This window comes from Haemaphysalis longicornis, unplaced genomic scaffold (assembly GCF_048455015.1).
Source record: "Haemaphysalis longicornis isolate Haplotype H1 unplaced genomic scaffold, Haemaphysalis longicornis Haplotype H1 scaffold_7, whole genome shotgun sequence".
NCBI classification, from domain to species: Eukaryota; Metazoa; Arthropoda; class Arachnida; order Ixodida; family Ixodidae; genus Haemaphysalis; species Haemaphysalis longicornis.
The window spans coordinates 140,908,847-140,928,404 of NW_027526422.1; the positions used below are offsets into that span (position 1 = coordinate 140,908,847).

Sequence of the window (19,558 nt, forward strand, 5' to 3'; positions counted from 1 at the left end):
GCCAACAACTTGGTCGTCTTGGGAGAGGAACAGCATGAGAGGTGAACGGGGAAGAGAAGGGAGGCGTTTAGTTGGCAGTGGCGCCAGACGGCTATTGTCTTTCGTCGACATTTGCAACGAAGTGAGCAGATACGAGTTTATTAGATGCGAAGCATCTCATGCTCGGGGCTGTGTCCCTCCCTCCCTCGTTGTCGTTGTACGCCGTCCGCACTCTACTGCGCATGCGCGTCTCTTCAGCGCCGTCAGCGTTTGGGCTGACGTCAGCGCAGTCCGCTATAAAAAGAAATAGTTAGGCGGCGCCCGGTTTCGATCCCACGACTCTCTGGCCGCAGCGGGAGGTACGTGGCGCTCTTCCCACTGCGCTACAAACCGAGACTGGAGCATGTGCTACGAACGCGCCTTATGTCCTTCACTTATTCAAACTACGTCAAAAAGCTACTTATACAACGAAGGCACGCGAAGCTGAACGTCAACAGAAACGACGAACTGAAAACTAATGGGAAATTTAGTCGACCCCATGGCTGCTTCGCATTCTACTCAGGGTTCCCCTACGGGAAGATGGTGCAATTTGGTGTAATTTTTTTAGATCCTCGACCATGTGGTGTGACTCCGCAAATCATTGATAATATATTGTAATGAAACAATCTCACAGCGCTGAAAGAAAAAGTGGCGCCACCAGTTTGCCCTCGACGGGCATGTTTGTTCTTTTACAGATTGTGGCCAGGCTATCTCAAAAACGTGGGATTGCGAACTTTCATTCGAACCGATCGTTTGTGACGTGAATGCTGTTTTTCGCGACGTTCATTCAACGGTTAATGAGGAAAGTCACCGTGAACCCCCACAAAATGTACCTAAAGCAGTTTTCGCTGTGAAATAGTCACTCTCAGACGTCAGGCGGTAAGTCAGTGCCTTCGGTATTTCAGGCTCACTAATGTTGTTCATGATGATGATGATTATTATGATTATGATGATGGTGATGATGATGAAGACGGTATGGTGATGATGATGATGATGATGACGGTGATGATGGTGATGATGATGATGGTGATGGCGTGATGGTGGTGATGATGGTGATGCTGCCGATGATGATGATGATGACGACGACGACGACGACGACGACGACGACGATGATGATGATGATGATGATGATGATGATGATGATGATGATGATGATGCTTTTTACTTACTCTGAATCCCCGGATCTTCGATAGCCCCGGCGACGGGCTCCGTGTCGTCCTCCGTGCCTATAGCTATAAACGGCCACAGGCGCCGGCCTTGCACCAAGCCCTCATGAACTGCAATGCAAAACGAAAAACTTATGAAAATGTGCACATTACTTAGCGTATTAAGTACACGTTGTATACAGCTTTACAAATTGTATTTCCTTCAGTCGCTCCCCGAAAAGTGCACTGTGCACCATTTTTAAACATGCAGTGCAGCGCTTATACGCATGGGACTCGCTGCCCGAATCTCCTGGCGTAGCCTGCGTAGAAGAATAGCAGTTTTAAACAAAGAAATTGAGGACTACGCGAATCAGCTCACCCTCCAGAACTGGCACAGCATGTGCGACGGCATGGAGCATCAGATGGGGCTCGCTAAAACTTGGCATATTCTCACATACCTAATCGATCCCGAAAGTAGTAGAACTACCCAGAAACGCAACCTGAGTAAGATTGTTCACACTTACCAGAGAACGGAGCAGGACTTGCTCAAAGAAATTAAAGATAGATACATTGGATCTACCCAAAAGAAGGCGCTAAAACGGCATACCGGTAAAGAAAACACAGACCTTGACCGACCCGTTACGATATCCGAGATTCGGGCAGCTTTGGACAATCTCCGGGCAAGGGCCACCCCCGGCCCCGACGGTACATCGAACAAAATTTTAAGAAATCTAGACGGCGAATCTATAGAAGCCTTGACGAAGTACATTAATGTATGCTGGGAAATGGGTAGCATCCCGCTGCAATGGAAGACTGCCCAAGTGGTCATGATTCCAAAGCCTGGAAAGAAATTACAATTGGAAAACTTGAAACCCATCTCACTCACGTCGTGCGTTGGCAAGCTGATGGAGCACGTCTACCTCAATAGACTGAACGCCTACATGGAGGACAGAGGGCTCTTCCCTCACACCATTATAGGGTTTAGACTTAAATTGTCTACCCAGGACGTAATGCTACGCCTCAAACATCAGATCCTAGATGGAGACGAGAGCTCGTCCCTAGGCACTAAAGCAATTTTGGGATTGGACTTAACTTAGGCCTTCGATAACATCGCTCACGAGGCCGTCCTAGAAAACTTACAAAAACTGGAAGTGGGTCGTAGAATTTACGATTACATAAAGGACTTTCTCTCCGACCGGAAAGCTCATGTAACTATCGGAGGGGTCATATCAGAGGACATAGAATTTGGTATTCGGGGAACACCGCAAGGTTCCGTCCTGTCGCCATTTCTTTTTAATGTCGCCATGATTGGGCTTCCTGAAATACTAGATCGGATAAAAGGCTTGAATCACAGCCTTTACGCTGATGAAATCACCCTCTGGGTCACCGGAGGTAGTGATGGTCGAATTCAGGATATTCTCCAGACAGCGATGGACTCAATCGAAACATACGTGAAGCCGAGAGGTCTAGCGTGCTCTCCGCAAAAATCGGAGTTGTTGCTTTACCAACCCACAATGAGAGGACGCAAGCGTTCCTTGGAAGTCCCCAAAATCGAGCTTTTCGCTGATGGTAATCTCATTCCAGTTGTGACGAGTATCAGGATTCTAGGCTTGAGAATTCAGGCCAACGGACAAAATACTGAAACCGTTAAAGCTTTGGAAAAAAGCGTCCATCAAACCTCCAGACTGATTTTCAGGATAGCAAGCAGACATCATGGAATGAAGGAGGGCAATTTGATCAGGCTAGTACAAGCGTTCGTCCTGAGTCGCATAGCGTACGTAACACCTTTCCTGAGACTAAGGGGACGAAAAGATCAAAATTAATACCATGATCAGGAAATCATGCAAACAAGCTCTCGGGATACCAGCTACCACGTCCAACGAACGTTTCGAGGCGTTAGGAATTTATAACACATTGGAGGAACTAATCGAGGCGCAGAGAGTTGCCCAGCTAGAGAGACTCACAAAGACCTCGACTGGCCGTCATATTTTAATGACTCTAGGCATTCGGTACGAATTTCAATTCGGCACCAAACGCGAGATTCCATGTGAAATATTGGAATGCATGCACGTCCCTCCTATACCGAGGAATATGCATCCCGAACACAACAAAGAAAGAAGACGCGAAAGAGCGAAAGCCTTACAAAAGAGATTCAAAAACTCCGAGAACGTGGTCTACGTGGACGCCGCGGAATACGCAGCCCGCGATGCCATGTCCGTCGTAGCTATCGATTGCAACGGCAATTCCGTAACTAGCGGCACGGTACTGACGTCGTCGCCGGATGCGGCAGAGGAGGCGGCCATTGCGATGGCGATGGCCTCCACGAAAGCTATATTTATTGTCAGCGACTCTACAACTGCAATTCGGAATTTCGCAAGGGGACGGATCTCGTCCGAGGCACTGAGAATTCTGGTCAGCTTCAAAGACCGGAGACAGGTCCAAATTGTGTAAACGCCGGCACACTCTTCTCTACCCGGTAACGAGAACGCTCACGACGCGGTTTGAGGTTTGGCTAACCGAGCCGATCACGTCGAGGAAACATCTGAGCACTTCTCCCGCGCTGGGATGGGGTGGGACCGCATGGTCTCGTACAGAGACATAATTAATCATTACAGATTGGAACGGGTTAAGTATCCACCCCCTAACTGTACTCTCAACAAATGGCAGTTTGTAGCATGGCGCCTCTTGCAGACACATTCCCCAATCCAGTCCTGTACAGCCATTGTTACCCGGGGCTCTACACGAGCGAATGTAAGCTATGTACGGGCAGGACAGACATGCGCCATATTATTTGGGAATGTCCCCAGAAAAAGAATTCGTTAGGGGCTTTGCTATTTATTAAGACCGAGGAGCAGTGGGAGACCGTTCTGCGCAGCTCCGATCCGGACGTGCAGATCGGGGTTGTCCAAATGGCCGAAGACGCCGCCGGAGCCCAAGGACTTCTGGCCGCCGTCTGAGGGGGGTGAAGAGGCTCCGCCTCCTTTGCTTCAAAACCATTTTGGACAAATAAATGTTGTTTCTCTCTCTCTCCTGGCATGTCATTCGCACGCGGGACGTCTGCGTCGACAACGGCCAAGGTCACCGAGGAATGATGACAGGAAAGCTTTATAACATAAGGCCTACAGCTCATATGAGCTGCTGTAGCTTCGATAGAGGATTTACCATGCGTCCTTCTCGCGGTCTGATATAGTTTATCATCATCATCATACTGGCTATGTCCACCGCAGGACGAAGACCTTTCCCAAAGATCTGCGAATACATTTGGGAGGTTTTGTGGCAGGTTTACTCAACCAGCGTTGCCAGATACTTGTCTGTTGAGGAAATGTTTGTATCCCAGGGAGCCTCGCCGAGTATGCTTGCACCTCCCTAGAGCAGCTTCCCATAGTATCCGGCGATGCTGTAACCACACGATGCAGCAGTTCATACATAGCTGTGTCATGAAGGTCGGTGCCTGAGCATCATTGAAGCCTGCTTCAATGTTTGGCACCCTCCACTGATTCGCACAGTTTGTGTGATCTATGCAACGCACAAGAGGCGTGGCATGGCGTGTCCTTTCGCTGTTACCTGAAAGGGTCTTTTCTTCAGTATACTGTATATAGATTACCGATTTCCGGTTCGCAGGGGAATAAGAGCTGCAAGGACACGCAAAGGAGTGCGAATGGGCGTATCTCTGTATACATCTTGGTTCCTTGAGTAGCTTCAGTAGATAGTCAGCGCTTGCGTCTGCATTAGGTCGGACTTTTAATATTATTCCTGCTGATAAAATGTACTATTTCCGCCTACTACGCTTGCACTATTTCTGATCTGGCATAGAGCGGGATTTTGTAACAAATGTGGTGCCCTTAAAACAACACACTCGTTCATCCCGTACAGACACGAAGCACAGATTTCCGGATTATACTCCACTTTCGAAGAAAATATAAATTACAAATGCTTCAGTATATTCTTCCATCATTTTAAATACATACACGGGCTCTGATAATTTCACACTTAAGAGTCTGTGCGAATGCTTTGTGAACTTGGAGGACTCCATTCATTGAAATTTGTGCCATCCTGTTGATACAAATGTTGCACGTGAATTTTAATTAGTGTGAAATTATTATTACTTTCAACATGCGCTGCATTGTTACAATGTAAGTGTTTGGTTCAACTTTAGGGTCAGTATTAATTGGTGTATTCCATTATGCATCCTTCTATATCGTAACCTACATGCCTTATAAAGACCTCTGGGGCCCCGTCATGCTTCGTAACGCAGCTTTTAGCCCAGGAAACTATTAAGTGCGAATGCACTTTATAAGCGACCCTGAATTCCGTTGACCGCCGTCCGTCCACATAGCAACAGCTGCGGGTGCGCGCGCTCCTCGTCTTCCTTGGCAACGGGGGGAGATGGGCGACATGGCACATACCCACGTGGGGGATTGGCCAGGAATCTCCTCGTCTTCCTTGGCAACGGGGGGAGATGGGCGCGCGCTGCCTGGCCGCTGACATGGCACATACCCACGTGGGGGATTGGCCAGGAATCGGGCGTGAGAAGGGCTAATGCACCTGCTTAAAGGAGTACTGACACGAAATTTCAAAGCTGAGATCCGCTCTAGCAATCAAGTACAACGACAACACAAATAGGTGTCTGTGAATAAATGCACCTTTCTTTCTTTGTAGTTGTGTGTGTGTGTGTGATCTCTCTTTCGCGAACATTACCGAACCGCGCAAATTCAACTCCTGCATTCGCACTTTCACATTCTTCCCCTCGGGGAAATGCGGGAAATTTTTTAGCTCGTCTCTGGTAAACATTTCTTTGATTGATTGATTGATTGATTGATTGATTGATTGATTGATTGATTGATTGATTGATTGATTGATTGATTGATTGATTATTCTCCTCACCTCTGTCCATTTCTAATTTATTACCGTCTGACGATGCAAGCTTGTCAACTACAGTATAGCCCACTTATAGCGAACCCGATTTTAACAAAATAGCGGTTATAAGGAACAAATCTTCGTTTCCCGTTAGCATTAGTATACATAGATTTTGTGTCCAGATATAGGGAAAACGGATATACTGAACTGATTTCAGTTTCCCGATGTGTTTGTTATAAGCGGGCTCGACTGTACCGTAAAAACCCGCGTATAATATGAGGTTTTTTTCCAAATTTTACTATGTAAAATTTGTGCCTCGTATTATATGTGGATCCCAAAGTTTTCAGCCGAAAACTTTGCACTTTCGGTTTCGGTTTCAGCGGAGGGTGCGCCATCTTGCAGTGGCGTTAGCTGGCTGCTGCTTCTCTCTGCCGGCGCCATTTTGATGGTTTTGACCACGCGAAGGATCGGCACGTTCACCGCAAGTCTATCACGATGTCAGGTGCACGAAGGCAGTATTCGGCTGCAATTAAAAGAAAAGTTATTTTATGTGCCGATACCATCAGGAATTGCGCCGCAGGACGGCAGTTCGGTGTCACCGAAGGCAGCATTCGCGGGTGGAGAAAGCAACTGGTGCTTGACTGGATAAAATCTGTGTGGTGTCGGCGGCCTGGAGCACTGTGGGGGGTTCCCGTCAGTGCTCGTGTTGGACGCCTTTCGCGGCCACCTGGCTGATTCCGTGAAGTTGTTGCGCGAACCTGCTCCGAACTCATTGTCATTCCAGGAGCAATGACATCCCAGCTGCAACCGCTAGGCGTTTGCATCAACAAGCCTTTCAAAGACTGCATCAGGTCCTGCTACCAAGAGTGGATGAGGTCAGGAGACCCGTAAGTGACAGCTACCGGATGGCTGACTCCGGCTTCTCCAGCGGTGCCTTGTGGCTGGATCGCGGATGCGTGGGCCAGCATCCTAAGACATTTCCGACAATGCGACTTCAGGAGACAGCGGCAGCGAACCTGACGATGACTGGACGGACATCGGGAGACAGTGCCAGCGAAAACTGACAATGACTGAACGGTAACTGCAGTACAAATAAATGTTTTCTGTGCTGTTTACCTCGCATTATATGCGGATTAAAAATTTTTTCTGATTTTGATGTCCCCGAATTACACCTCGTATTATACGCGGGTCCGTATTATACGCGGGTTTTTACGGTAATTTTGATTTCTTTACTAGTTGGTTCTCAGCTGTCTGGGAGCTTCTCAGGCTATCGGGAGAGTGCGCGGCCTGAGAAATATTACTGGTCAAGAGCTGCTACAGGGAGTACGCAGGGATTTGGGATATCTTCATATAGGCGTGTAATGCGAACTTGTAGTCCTTTTTGTGGCGTCTAGGACTGTATTCGGTGGGCCATTGTGCCACACAGCCGGGCGTTAGAACCGCTTCTCGGGTCTAGGCGTGAGCCCTTTCGGTGTAGCGTATACTATCATAGCATAGAATACCGCAGAGCGTTACTCGTAATGATGGCTGAGATGGAGTGGTAGGCCGAAGGGAAAACCCTATAGAATTGCTCGGGTTTGGGCGAGTTGGTTCATATCGACTTCATATCCGTCGACAACGAGCTACAACCGGCAGATAACCAGGCTGCGTAACGCCGGCTACGCGGAAAGCATCCTGGCGGCAGTGAGTGAAAGCCTACTACAGCGTGTCAAAAGAAGAAACAAGAGGAAACAAGACGTGCAACGCACGAGAGGGAATACTGTGGTAGTACCCTATGTACATGGCTTCGCCCACAACCTCAAAAAAATTGCAGCCAGGCAAGGTGTGTTCGTTGTCTGCAGTGCCCCCAACAAGGCGTATCAAATGTGCCGACGCGTAAACAACGATGAAAGAGGGGAGACATGCACCACCAAACATCGAACAACATACGCCGAATGCCAGACTGAAGTCGTATACAGCATTCCATTATCAATCCGAAAAGTATACGTAGGACAAACCGGAAGGTGCATTAATGACAGGGCACGAAAACACGCCGCCTCGCTCAAGACAACGTCATCCGGCCACCTATCATTCCATTGCCGCACTTACCCCAAATGCACCGCGCGCATCGACGTGATCGACGTGCTTCGGAAGAAACGCAATCGCCTCGCACGTGAGGTCGTCGAAGCAGTGGCCATCAGCAAGGAAGGTGACACGTGCGTCAGCACACCTTCCGTGGCGCTTAACTCCCACCGTCACCTGCGAATAGCCTCACTTCCGGTTCATTTACGAACCCCGGGTGCCCCTTTTGGCTCTGCAGCGATACAGCTGCCGAAATTTACTCTTTCTTTTGGTCCTTCCTTGCCTTGCGTCCTACGAGGATGCGTCATCTTGCGGCAATGGACAGCATGACGACGCAGTTGCTTCCACCGGTTGGGTATAGGGGCTTCAGCACCGTTCCCTCCTAGACTTCGTATAAAAATGAACGTTTTCACTTTTATCTAATCACGTTTCCTCATCATCAACTAATACCTCGTCATCAATGCACTGCGGATATATAAATGCTCTAAAATAATTCCAATATTGTTGGAGGGGTGTTTCCTGACGCTCCCAAGTACGGTTGTGGCCCGCGTTGTCGTTTCCGGTTTGCGGTGATGACGTCCTTCCACAGACACTTGATGAGCATGGCTGGCAGACGTGGAAGCTGCAGAAGGCTAGGGCCAATAAGAGGTCGCTCGATAACCTTAGTAACGCCCTCGCGTTAATTAATTTAAAAATACGCATCGCCAATTGGGGTTCGTCTCCACCGCTTTGAGTGCGCAACATGACGAGGCCGGGCAGCCTCGCACTGTGCAGCAAGACAACAATCATCACTTTGTTTTTTTTTCTCCCTTTGTGGTGTGACTGGCTAATATGTGTAAAGACATGGAAATACGATTCCACTTGTGACCCGCAAAAATCCTCTTGTTGTTCCCCTGTCACCAACGTTCTTGTGGGCAAAGCTAGAGCTTGTTTGTACGCTTTGAGGATAGTTGTGTTTACCTTCTGCTTTTCTCGCGCCTCAAAGATGGCGTAGGGGGCGACGTAAGTTCTTCGAGAAACAATGAACGCTTGGACCAAGCGTAGCATGCCTTGATCTTTCATGCCGTGTTTTTTATTCGTAATCCTTCGGAGTACCCTTACTATTTCCGTCGCGGTTGCCTCTAGTTTCTGGATTCGCTGGTTGTTTTTCTAGCACGTGGACTGCATAATACTCTAGAAGAAATGACTGAAGCTCACCTCACTGCCCAGAGAACACGCCTAGCCCTAACCTTCACTGAACGCCACGAACTCCAACGCCTGGGCTACGCACTCCCACAAACCATTGAAACGACGTTGGACATTCCACTGGACATTCGGTAAAGGCGCCTAGTACCCCCACTTCTACAGAACATCAAACCTCAACACCTTCAAGGGAGAAGACAAGACATCGGAGAACCTATCACCACGGTGTACGCGGATGCAGCGGGCTACGTGCTCGCGAGCAAAAAAACTGCAGTTCTCGCAAACTCCACAGCTCTTATAACGAGAATAAGTCTAAAGCAGTGCATCCAAGTGGAAGACCGCGATCACATTTGCTATTGCACAGAATCAAGCCAGTACCATCATCACCGACTCTCAAGCGGTGTGTCCTGGGTTCATGGCAGGAAGGATTTCCAAAAAAGCAATGCAGGTTCTAGCCCATAATATCTACAAAAGAAACCTGCCAATGACCTGGAAGCTTGCCGATTGGTTACTCCGCGGAAATCAAGCAGCCCATGCGTTCGCCTAAGGTCTTGCAAACCGGACACCGTTGGAGGATGACGACCGAGATCAACCACTCACAGCTTTCAGCGACATAGCGCAACACTACAGGCTATCCCGACGCACGTACCCGCAAGGAGCTGACCCGCTGTCAAAAGAACAAAAAATGACCCTCCGTCGACTACAAACGAAGACGTTCCCACATCCCACTAGACTACTGGCCTGCCTCCCAGACTCTATACCCCCTGTGCATTTACCGCGGCCAGCTTCCTACTGTATATCACATGGCCTGGGAGTGCCAGAGTAATTCAGACTTGAATCCAATTCCTAATCCAAGCTACGAGCAGTGGGAGAGTGAACTTGCCAGCTCTGACCGAATAGGCAGCTATGGCTGACGGAAGGGGTGAAGGCGGGGAGTAGAACCAGCAAAGTCCTGGACTAAGGAGCGCGCCGACCGACCAGCTCTTAAGTCAAATAAAGTTTTTCGTCTTCCACCGCGGCACATAAGGCCTCTCATTCGTAGGCTGATAATTACAAAGATGGTTTGGCAGAGGGTGATCGGTTATACTATACAGACGCCACCACCACCTTCTACTTACCGGAAAACGTTCGACATAAAAATGGGCCTCGTATCTGCTTCATTCGTTCGAAATTACGCCGCAAATAACAAGCAAGGCTCGCTGTGCAAACGAGGCGTCATGTTAACATCGTTAAGGCTGTTAACAACGTAAGGAACGAAATTGCCAAACACATCTATTTGCTAGCCACCTCGGTTTCGTGTTCCTTTCACATGGGCCATACAGTGGGATGGAGTGTGCTCGCCTGAGTGGGGTTATGTCCCACCACTTCCGGCATCAAAAACTGTCCCTCTCAGGTCTGCGTATCCTTTGTTAGCAAAAGACTTAAATCATGCGAGTTCTTCATTCTACACCATTATCATCCGTATGCACTGGGCATGTACAATCATCATCTTCAGGCGTGTGTTCTACAAATGGCCGGCATGTCGTGATAGCGTAGTCCTGTCGGAGTTATTTATGCGTAATTAAACCTATGCCATTTGATCGCACGATCGTCACGAAGCTGCAACCATGGTCACTGCCTGCAAGTACGCTCTCGATTGATTCCTTTTATGTGCAACTGGATGGTAGAAAACATCATTGCCTCATTCATCGCTCATATTAGGAGGGGGGGGGGCGGGATCATGAAGCTCAAAGTACAGTTAAAACCCGATCTAATGAAGTCGCCGGGAAGCGCGAAATATTTCGTTGAATCGGGAACTTCGTAAATCGGAACTTCCAGTTTAAGAGCAGTTGATTCTATATATTCGACGTCTAAAGGGAGGCGCATCCCAGCGGCGACCGTGGCATCGTAATTGCGGCAGCCTCGGCGCTCGCCAGCCGATAATTCATATATGGGCCAAAAGTCCATCGTGAATATAATAAGCCAGCTGGGAGTTGCCCTGAAGCCCTCGCCCCCCAGCATACGAGCGAGACACAGCGCTGTTTTGTGCCACTTCCCCGCTGAGCAGAACGCTCTTGGGTCTCATATCCTTGAACCACGTAAACAGGGCTTCCTCTATCTTTTCGTGCGGGGTGGTCTTGAGGTCAATTTTTTTGCCGGCAATTCCAGGAGAAGTGGCATGGATGATGGCGTCCTTTCCCTTCAGGATTGTGGAAAGCATGCTGGCCGGGACGGCGTGGTCTGCGGCCACGGGACTGCTGAGTTTATCTCGTAAAAGTGCCACCCCCCCAAACGGAACGAGATGTCTCATTTCTCCTTTTTGTGACGTGGCGCAATAGTATTCGGGGCGCTCGGACGAAACACATTCGAAATGTCTCCTTTTTTACACGTGCCCGTTTCTCCAAATACTTCGTTAAATCGGGAATGGCGCTGAATATATTTCGTTAGTTCAAGTTCATGAAAGCATTAAGCCGTTTAGGCATCTGGGAAAGGGGGGGGGGCCGAATTCGTTCGTTAGATCGGAAAATTCGTAAGATCCGGTTGCGTTATATCGAGTTCTGACTGCACACAGCTGAGACCACTTAGATGCTGTCCGCAAGAACATTGGAGTTTAATGTACACCTGTATACGCCACTGTATGGCAAAATCATCTCCTTACACATGGCATGGCAAAGCGGCAGACCTAGGAGATGCGGCGGATACGAGCACTTGTAGAAAGAGCTGCCTTTTAGTGCGTCTCAGCAGGTCGAGAAAGCATGAACTTGAGAATTCCTCTTCATGAAACGCGTGATTTAGTAGGGGCACCTGCTTCGGTCTTGCTTTTGTAAATGTGAAGGCTTGAAGAGCCTTCACATTTACATTTACATTCACGTTCCGTCCGTAAGGCGGACATTGAATGCGAGCGATTTCCTGTTCGGTTCGCCAGTGCGCTTCAACGCCCTCAGGCTCCATTCCGACATCTGTCAACAAGGTTGCAGCGCAGACGAAAAATTAAGGCATTGATATACCGTTACGTTTTAAAATAGGGTCTAGTTTAAGCACGCACAATGATATCCCGTATGGTCTACACCCATTCTACTCTCCCCAAAGCACAGTTTCGGGCGCTCTAGCTTTTTACTTGGATTCATCTATCCTAATGCGATTAACGCGATATTTATAACGGGGAAACGTTCACAGCATATAATCTATACTCACCGGCACTGGCGGATTTCCGTTAACAGCCCTGTTGAATTGCTTCGGGGCCTTTTTAGACCCCCTCGAATGACCGCCAGCGGCGGACCCTTGGGGGCTTCAGATCGCCAAATGGTGCATACCCACCCAGGGGATCTGCCAATCTTCACGGTAGTACAGGCAACAGCCTGATAATAACTTCAATGTCCCATGGAAGGCATTCTGAAGGAAGAACATGAAATGAACCTAAGGAGGGTCAAGAAAATAATAAAAGAATTCAGTTGGATGTAGTAATAATAATGAACAATTACTGTGAAGACCGACTCCAAGTTCGAGTGACACGGAAGAGGACAGAGCAGAGTCCCTTTCTGGCGCAATGACTTCAGAGAGTGGAGAGAGAGAAAGGTTCATAATAAAACGAGCGAGGTCAGCCTGTAAAACCGGCGGGCTTGCTCCGCAAGCTGATTGGCAGAAATAACAACGCGTAATTGGGAATTATTGGATTGCTATGCTTACGGTAATTATGATATACCTACGGTAACGATGATGAGAGTTAGTAAAGCGCTCGTCGGTCCGCTTTTTCCCAAGAAAGTCAGCAGGGCCTCGGAAGCACGGTATGCGGGTTTAGAACTCGACCTATTCTCGTTTTTGCAATCTCACAGAGAGAGGCTGTCCCAGAGATACTAAAAGGGACATCGTGGGAGCTCAAAACTGCGCACATGGACACACGAGGTGGTCTACGTCCTCGCGTACATTATAAAGTGAGGACAGTCGGGAATCAGTCTGTCAGAGTTTCAAGCATAATTGCCTTGTGTAGGCGACATTCAGCTGCACGCGGTGTAGAACGCTTTAACAGAACGTGCTGTTTGGCTAGTTGGTACATACTGAATGGGAGGTTTAGCGCAAAAAAAGACGAGGACGGTGGCAAACGTGACAGGCGCTTCAGAAGCGCCTGTCACGTTTGCCACCGTCCTCGTCTTTTTTTTTTTTTTTTTTTTTTTGCGCTAAGCCTCCCATTCTGTAGAACGCTTCGTCTTGCATAGTGAGTCCTTGAAAGAGGAAAGCAGTGCAGCAAGGCAGGGAGGTTAATCAGATAACTGTCCGGCCTGCTACGCAACACATGAAGATAAGAATAGGGTATTGAAAGAGAAAGAGAGGGTGTATAATAAAAAATAGATAGTGGAAAAAAATAACAAGAACTTGGCGCTGAAAAATAAGCATAAATAAAAATTGTGAATGAAAAAAGGCATAAAATAAAGCAGTTAAAATGACGTGCCGTTATAATTGGTGAACGAAGAACACTGAACGCTGGTGACGTCCCTAAAAACAACCAGGCATATTCAGGTTACAGTTATCGTATGTAGATAGAAAGGGAGCAGTGCTGGTGTGCTGGTGTGGGTGTGGAGCAACCGACCACTTGGACCGCTGAATGCTCCAAGACACAGCGGCGGTGAACACAGCAATGGTGATTCTGCGCGGTATTTTGAATTGCTTGATGGGTGGCATTGTCGACCGTTCTACGCATTCGTGACGGGTGTACATTACCAGTGTTCGGGTTCCAGCCCAGGTGGCGGAGCATACTTTTTCCATCCGCTTGCGGCTGCAGCTCAGAAGGGGAGCAGGATGCTAGCTCTCGATGGAAGTCGATAATTTGTCTTGTTTCGGCACGGTTACAGAGCCTCGGCTTTAGACGGCCAGTTCCCAAATAGCCATTGAAGATACCTTGCAGGCACCTTTTTCTTTTTTCATCGAAATGTGAAAGGCTTGTGCAGCTTACATCACATGAGCTGGGAGACGAAGCCTTTTTACAGGTGTCCAAGCAGCGACGAATTTCGCCGTTCGGAAACGGTTAGTTCATGGGTGACGTCATGGCTAGAGGCGCACAAGGCATCGTGATGGCAATACCCAGACTGGAAAGCGCAACTGGAAGGTGCTGATGTCTCAATGAATGAATGAATGAAATCTCCAACCAGCAACAAGGGCTGTTAGGATACCTGTTCGGTAGAAAGTACCCGCAGTCCGGGGTCCCCTCGCTGTACCTGGTTGCGCCGATCCTGTTCACCAGGTCACACTGGATCGTAGGGTTCTTACTCAGGGGAGAAACTCCACGGTATAATAATTAAACATGGTGCCAGAATTTCTCCCAGATAGCTGCCAACGTGTGGCAGCTATCTGGGAGAAGTTCTTGACGAAGCGGCGATAGTAAGCGCACAGACAAAGGGACCTCCTCACTGCCGACTTGTCAGATGGTGCTGGAATAGCGCGAACCGCGGCTGTTTTCGCTGGGTCAGCACTTACACCTGCGCTGCTAACAATGTGGCCTAGGAACTTCAGCTCATCGTACGCGAACCGGTATTTTTTTGGATTCAGCGTAAGGCCGGCGGTTTCGAGAGCTTTCATTACTTCTCTAAGTCGCCGTAAGTGTTCGTCGAATGTACTTGCAAAGATGACGCCCCATCGAGATAAACGAGGCAAGTCTGCCATTTAAGGCCGGCGAGAATGGTGTCCATTACGCGCTGGAAGGTCACTGGTGCTGTGCATAGCCCGAAAGGAATCGCTTTGAACTGGGGTAATAAAGGCCGTCTTTTCTCGGTCCCGCTCATCGCCCTCAATCTGTCAGTACCCACTCTTCAGGTCTATTGACGAGAAGAAGCGGGCATGGCGGAGCTGATTGAGAGTGTCGTCAGTGCGTGGAAGCGGGTACATGTCCTTCTTTGTTATTTTGTTTAACCGCCCGTAGTCTACGCAAAACCGCAGTGTCCCATCCTTCTTTACAAGCACCACTGGTGCAGCCCAGGGACTGTTAGATGGTTGGATAATATCGTCCTTCAGCGTGTCTTTCACCTGGGTTTGTATTGCGTCTACTTCTTTGGGCGAAACTCGGTACGGCGGTTGGCGAGTTGGGTGCGTGGCGTCATCAGTCAAAATCTGGTGCTTAGAAACGGTGGTTCGGCCAACTCCGGACGGCGTAGCAAAACAGTGACGAAATTCGTCGAGCAGTGAAAGCAACTCCCTCCTTTGTTGACTCGAAAGTTTTGAGTTCACGCCGAGTTCCAGACTTGCTACCGTTTCCGGCCGAGACGATGTACCGACGTCTGACACCACGTCAACAGCTGAGATTTCGGCGATGCCTTCCACGTGGTCTACGGCCATGCCCTTCGTCAGGTGCTGCGACTCGTTTCGAAAATTTGTGACCAGAACTTCTGCGCATCGATTTTGAAGCCACAGTAGGCCTCTGGTGACCCCGATTCCCTTCTCCAGAAGAAGCTAGATACTTCCTTCTAAGAGTGCTTCCCCGTCAGGGAACGTGTCAACTTGCACCAGCAAGAAAACACTGGCCCGCGGAGGCAGCTTCACGTGCTCATCTAACACCCTGGCCGAGGCGAAACTTGGCGCAGAGTGGCTCCGTGGTGCATCCGGCATCCGCAGTGTGAGGCTGTTCGAGCCCAGGTCAATGACGGCACCATACTCGTAGAGGAAGTCTATACCTAGAATGACGTCTCGGGAGAATTTCTCCAGAACGACAAACTTCAGAGGGCAGGGCTCTCCGTGGATCTCGACGCGGGCAGTGCACAGTCCAACAGGAGCCACCAGGTGTCCTCCGGCGGTACGTATATCTGGGCCATCTCACGCTGTCATCACATTACGTAGGTGACGAGAAAGCCTACCGCTCAGAACGGAGTAATCAGGGCCAGTGTCAATGAGCGCCGTCGCGTCGTAGCCGTGTAAAGTGACCGACAGGTTGTTCAACGGCGCAGCAGTACCGGTGAAAGGAATGAATGAATGAATGAATGAATGAATGAATGAATGAATGAATGAATGAATGAATGAATGAATGAATGAATGAATGAACAGCAGTTGCTGCTGCTAGGAAACCGGTCCAGTGGAGGGCATCCTCAGTCTGGGATACCCTGGCAGTTGCTAGCTGCGCGGGCCCTTTTCGCCATGCTAAACTGGACTGCAGGGTCACTGCTGAGGGGAGAAACTACAAGGTAGCATATTTAAAAATCTAGTCGCCCTCATTGTATAAGCTCTACAAGGCTGAATACCTGCACAAGGCTGACATGTAAATGTCCTTGTTCAACCAGGCGACAAGACAGCGAAAGGCGGCAGCAGAGTACTTTCTCTGACGGTAGTAATAACCTATGCCATCGTCATCGTCATCAGCCTACGAATAACCACTGCAGGAGGGAGGTCCCTCTCACAGGTTTCCAAGTGCTCCTATCCTGCGATATCCGAATGTATTCTTTACCATCGAATTTTGTTATTTCGTCCCTCCACCGAAATAAAAAAATCGTGCACCCCCTCTTTCTAACGACGACGACAGTTGAACGCGAAGCTTGCTAGTGATGAATTCTTTGGTTGGCCAAGTGATGAATTCTTTGGTTGGCCAATCCCACAATGCGAGTATGGGCTACTCTGGAGGTACGCACCACTTTTCTAGAATACCTGCAGCCGCTCTCAGGTGTGCACTCCGTAGGGCTAACGTTTGGGTTTGGGTGTACGGCGTGAATCGGTAGCTGCTACTCGACGTTCACTGAGCTTTTTTAAAGGGCAACTTTAGTGCCCTACCTGATGCCGTTGTACACCAATACCCCCTGCAGGAAATCCTGAGGGTGACGATGAATGATCGTGGGTTAAGTGAAAGCAAAAACGCTTCCCGTGGCCGTAATCGAACATGGGTCCCACTGTGACGCAAGGCGTCACACTACAGCACGCCCCAAGCAGCGGTCATCACATTTTACGGACCTTTAATTGGTTCCGTGCTATGTACTGCACTACGGCGCTGAGGTAGCCTGCTACCCGTGAAGGCCTACATGACAAGTGCGTCAAGTGTGTAAGCATGCAGCAAAAACACTGTTCCGATGTCTCCCCAACTCGAGTCGCCAAAGCCTGCAGACAATGCTGCACTTTAGATCTAGTTGACAATCATATGTGCACGCGCAAATGTGGACTTTGCGGGGAAGCCACTTAACTGACGCCCGGGAGTGCCCGAACCGACTCAAAACTGTTCGACAGCGCTGAATTCTGTGGGACGCGGGCAAGCCTGCCCGGAACAGGGGTCGCAGCCGTAGTGTTCAATGTTGCCGAAAGCAGCAATGGAAGTGGTGGTTCAGCAGTGATAAAAAAGTTCCACTAGCATATCGAGGTCCCGGTCGTACCCGATGTTACCTCTAGCAGGAGGTCAGCAACAGACGCAACGTCAGCAGCAGCCCCAGCGGAACCAGGGGAAGAAAAAACAAAAGTCGACTCAGGGGGGTGACAGCGGCAGCAATGTGCGCCGGCCAGTGATGTAACCTCTAACATTGCTCCGAACAGTAGCGAACACTAAAGACAACAAACCGAGAACCAAACACCGCGCCGTAAACTCGAGCTTCGCATATTCAAACAAGGGCCACAAGAATGCGAGATGATTGAACTACGCGCACTATAGTTCGCGATTCCAAGAAAGCGAAAGAAGAAACAACCCCGCAAACAGCGATACCTGTAGCACAAGCAGGCAGCAACTGCGTCATAATGCCAACCCTTAAGGAAATGTTGAAACAAATGACGCAGCAAATCACACAACAATTCAGTGCATAAATGAACGAGGTGAAGAGCTCGATAGAAAGCACGTGATCGGAAGCAATATCAGAGACAAGGCAGAACGCGTCTACCACAGACCAGTGTTGTACACGTTCCTCTATAACAGGAACGAAAGCTCATTCCTCGTTCGTTCCCAATTTTGAAACAAGTTCCCGTTACAAGTTCCTTTATTGCAAAAGGAACGCGTTCCAGTTCCACCTCGAACATTGGAACGTGTCGTTACATTAACATGCATTTCCTTTTTTAGATGCGGAGCGTCTTATGCTCGGGGGTATGTCCCGCGGCGTCGGCGGTGGTCCGGCGTCCACACACCACCTGCGCATGCGCCACCGTCGTCATCTTCCCATAGGGGAACCGCTGAAGACGAAGAAGGAGAAGAAGACAAAGCTGCGAAGAGGAGGGCGTGTACGTTGCTGTCACCCCGTTCGCAGCACTTCTGATGATGATTTTGGCAGGATGCCCCTAGGGATTGGCCTAGGGATTGGCCGCATGCTTCGCTTGACTCCGGTTGTGCTTGCGCTTGACTCCGTGATTCTTCAGATGAAGTAGGATGGAAGCAACAGCCCCGTCAGGGAGTGTGCTGACGCAATTAAGTGAGAGCATCAGCGCAAACACTAACAGACCTTTAGATACCACTTCAATCTTGTCTCACTCGCGTATATACGCATGCAATAAGAAAAATTACACCCATCTCCCCGAAGGGAACCAGGAGTAGGATATATGAGCATTACGGGGTTCACTACATTTCCACCAAATTTGGCTAACCAACATCACGGAAACCCAAACGGAACCCCCATGACGCTCCGCATCCTACTCATGGTTCCCTTTGGGGAGATGAGTGTAATTTTTTTAATCAAAATATGTTGTCGGATTCCTGAGGCGAAATAAAATGAGAATTTTCAAACTCACATGGAACTACATATATATATTATAGGAATATGTACACCGCCGGCAGCAGTTTATCTGAAGGTAAAAAGAATCCAAAGAAACGCTCCTAGACGATTTTTTTCAGGGAGCACCGGACAAACTCCATACATGTCTACCTGGGATTATGGTGCTCGTCTATTATAGCTGCAACACATATGACACTTCCCACTTCGGTCTTACAAATGCGCAGTAAGGTTACTGCGCTTCAGATGTGCCAATAGAAAGTTGTTCACATGCTGGGTCGTAATTAAATGTCTTGCATTAGAAACCACGTCGAAAGGAACAATACATAGGCCTTTAATGAATGCTGATTACAGTTTATTAAAAATACCTGACAGGCTCCTTTGCAGGGAATTGAGTCAGGGGTTACAAAAGTGAAGCTTTGCGGATCATACAGCACAAATTTGTGAGTAACAAAACACAGCAGAACAAGTAATAACTACGAGGTTTGCAATCCAAGTATAGGTTGGAAGACGATAAAAAAAAAAGCCAACAGCATAGTCGCACACCAAATCTACGCACAAGGATTGCAAGGTATGCAGAACACGATCCGGGTAGTAGAGAAAGGAAACAACCAAAGGTAGCCAAGTATGCGGTCATGACGCACGAATCAGTTGTGGTGGTTAGAAATA

At 48.9% G+C, this 19,558-nt stretch overlaps 1 protein-coding gene across 1 annotated transcript in view; it reads left to right on the forward strand.

The window, feature by feature from the left end:
• Wdr33 (WD repeat domain 33) overlaps positions 1–19,558 on the forward strand; it is a 154,337-nt gene that overhangs the window by 7,176 nt on the left and 127,603 nt on the right. The window lies entirely within an intron of this gene.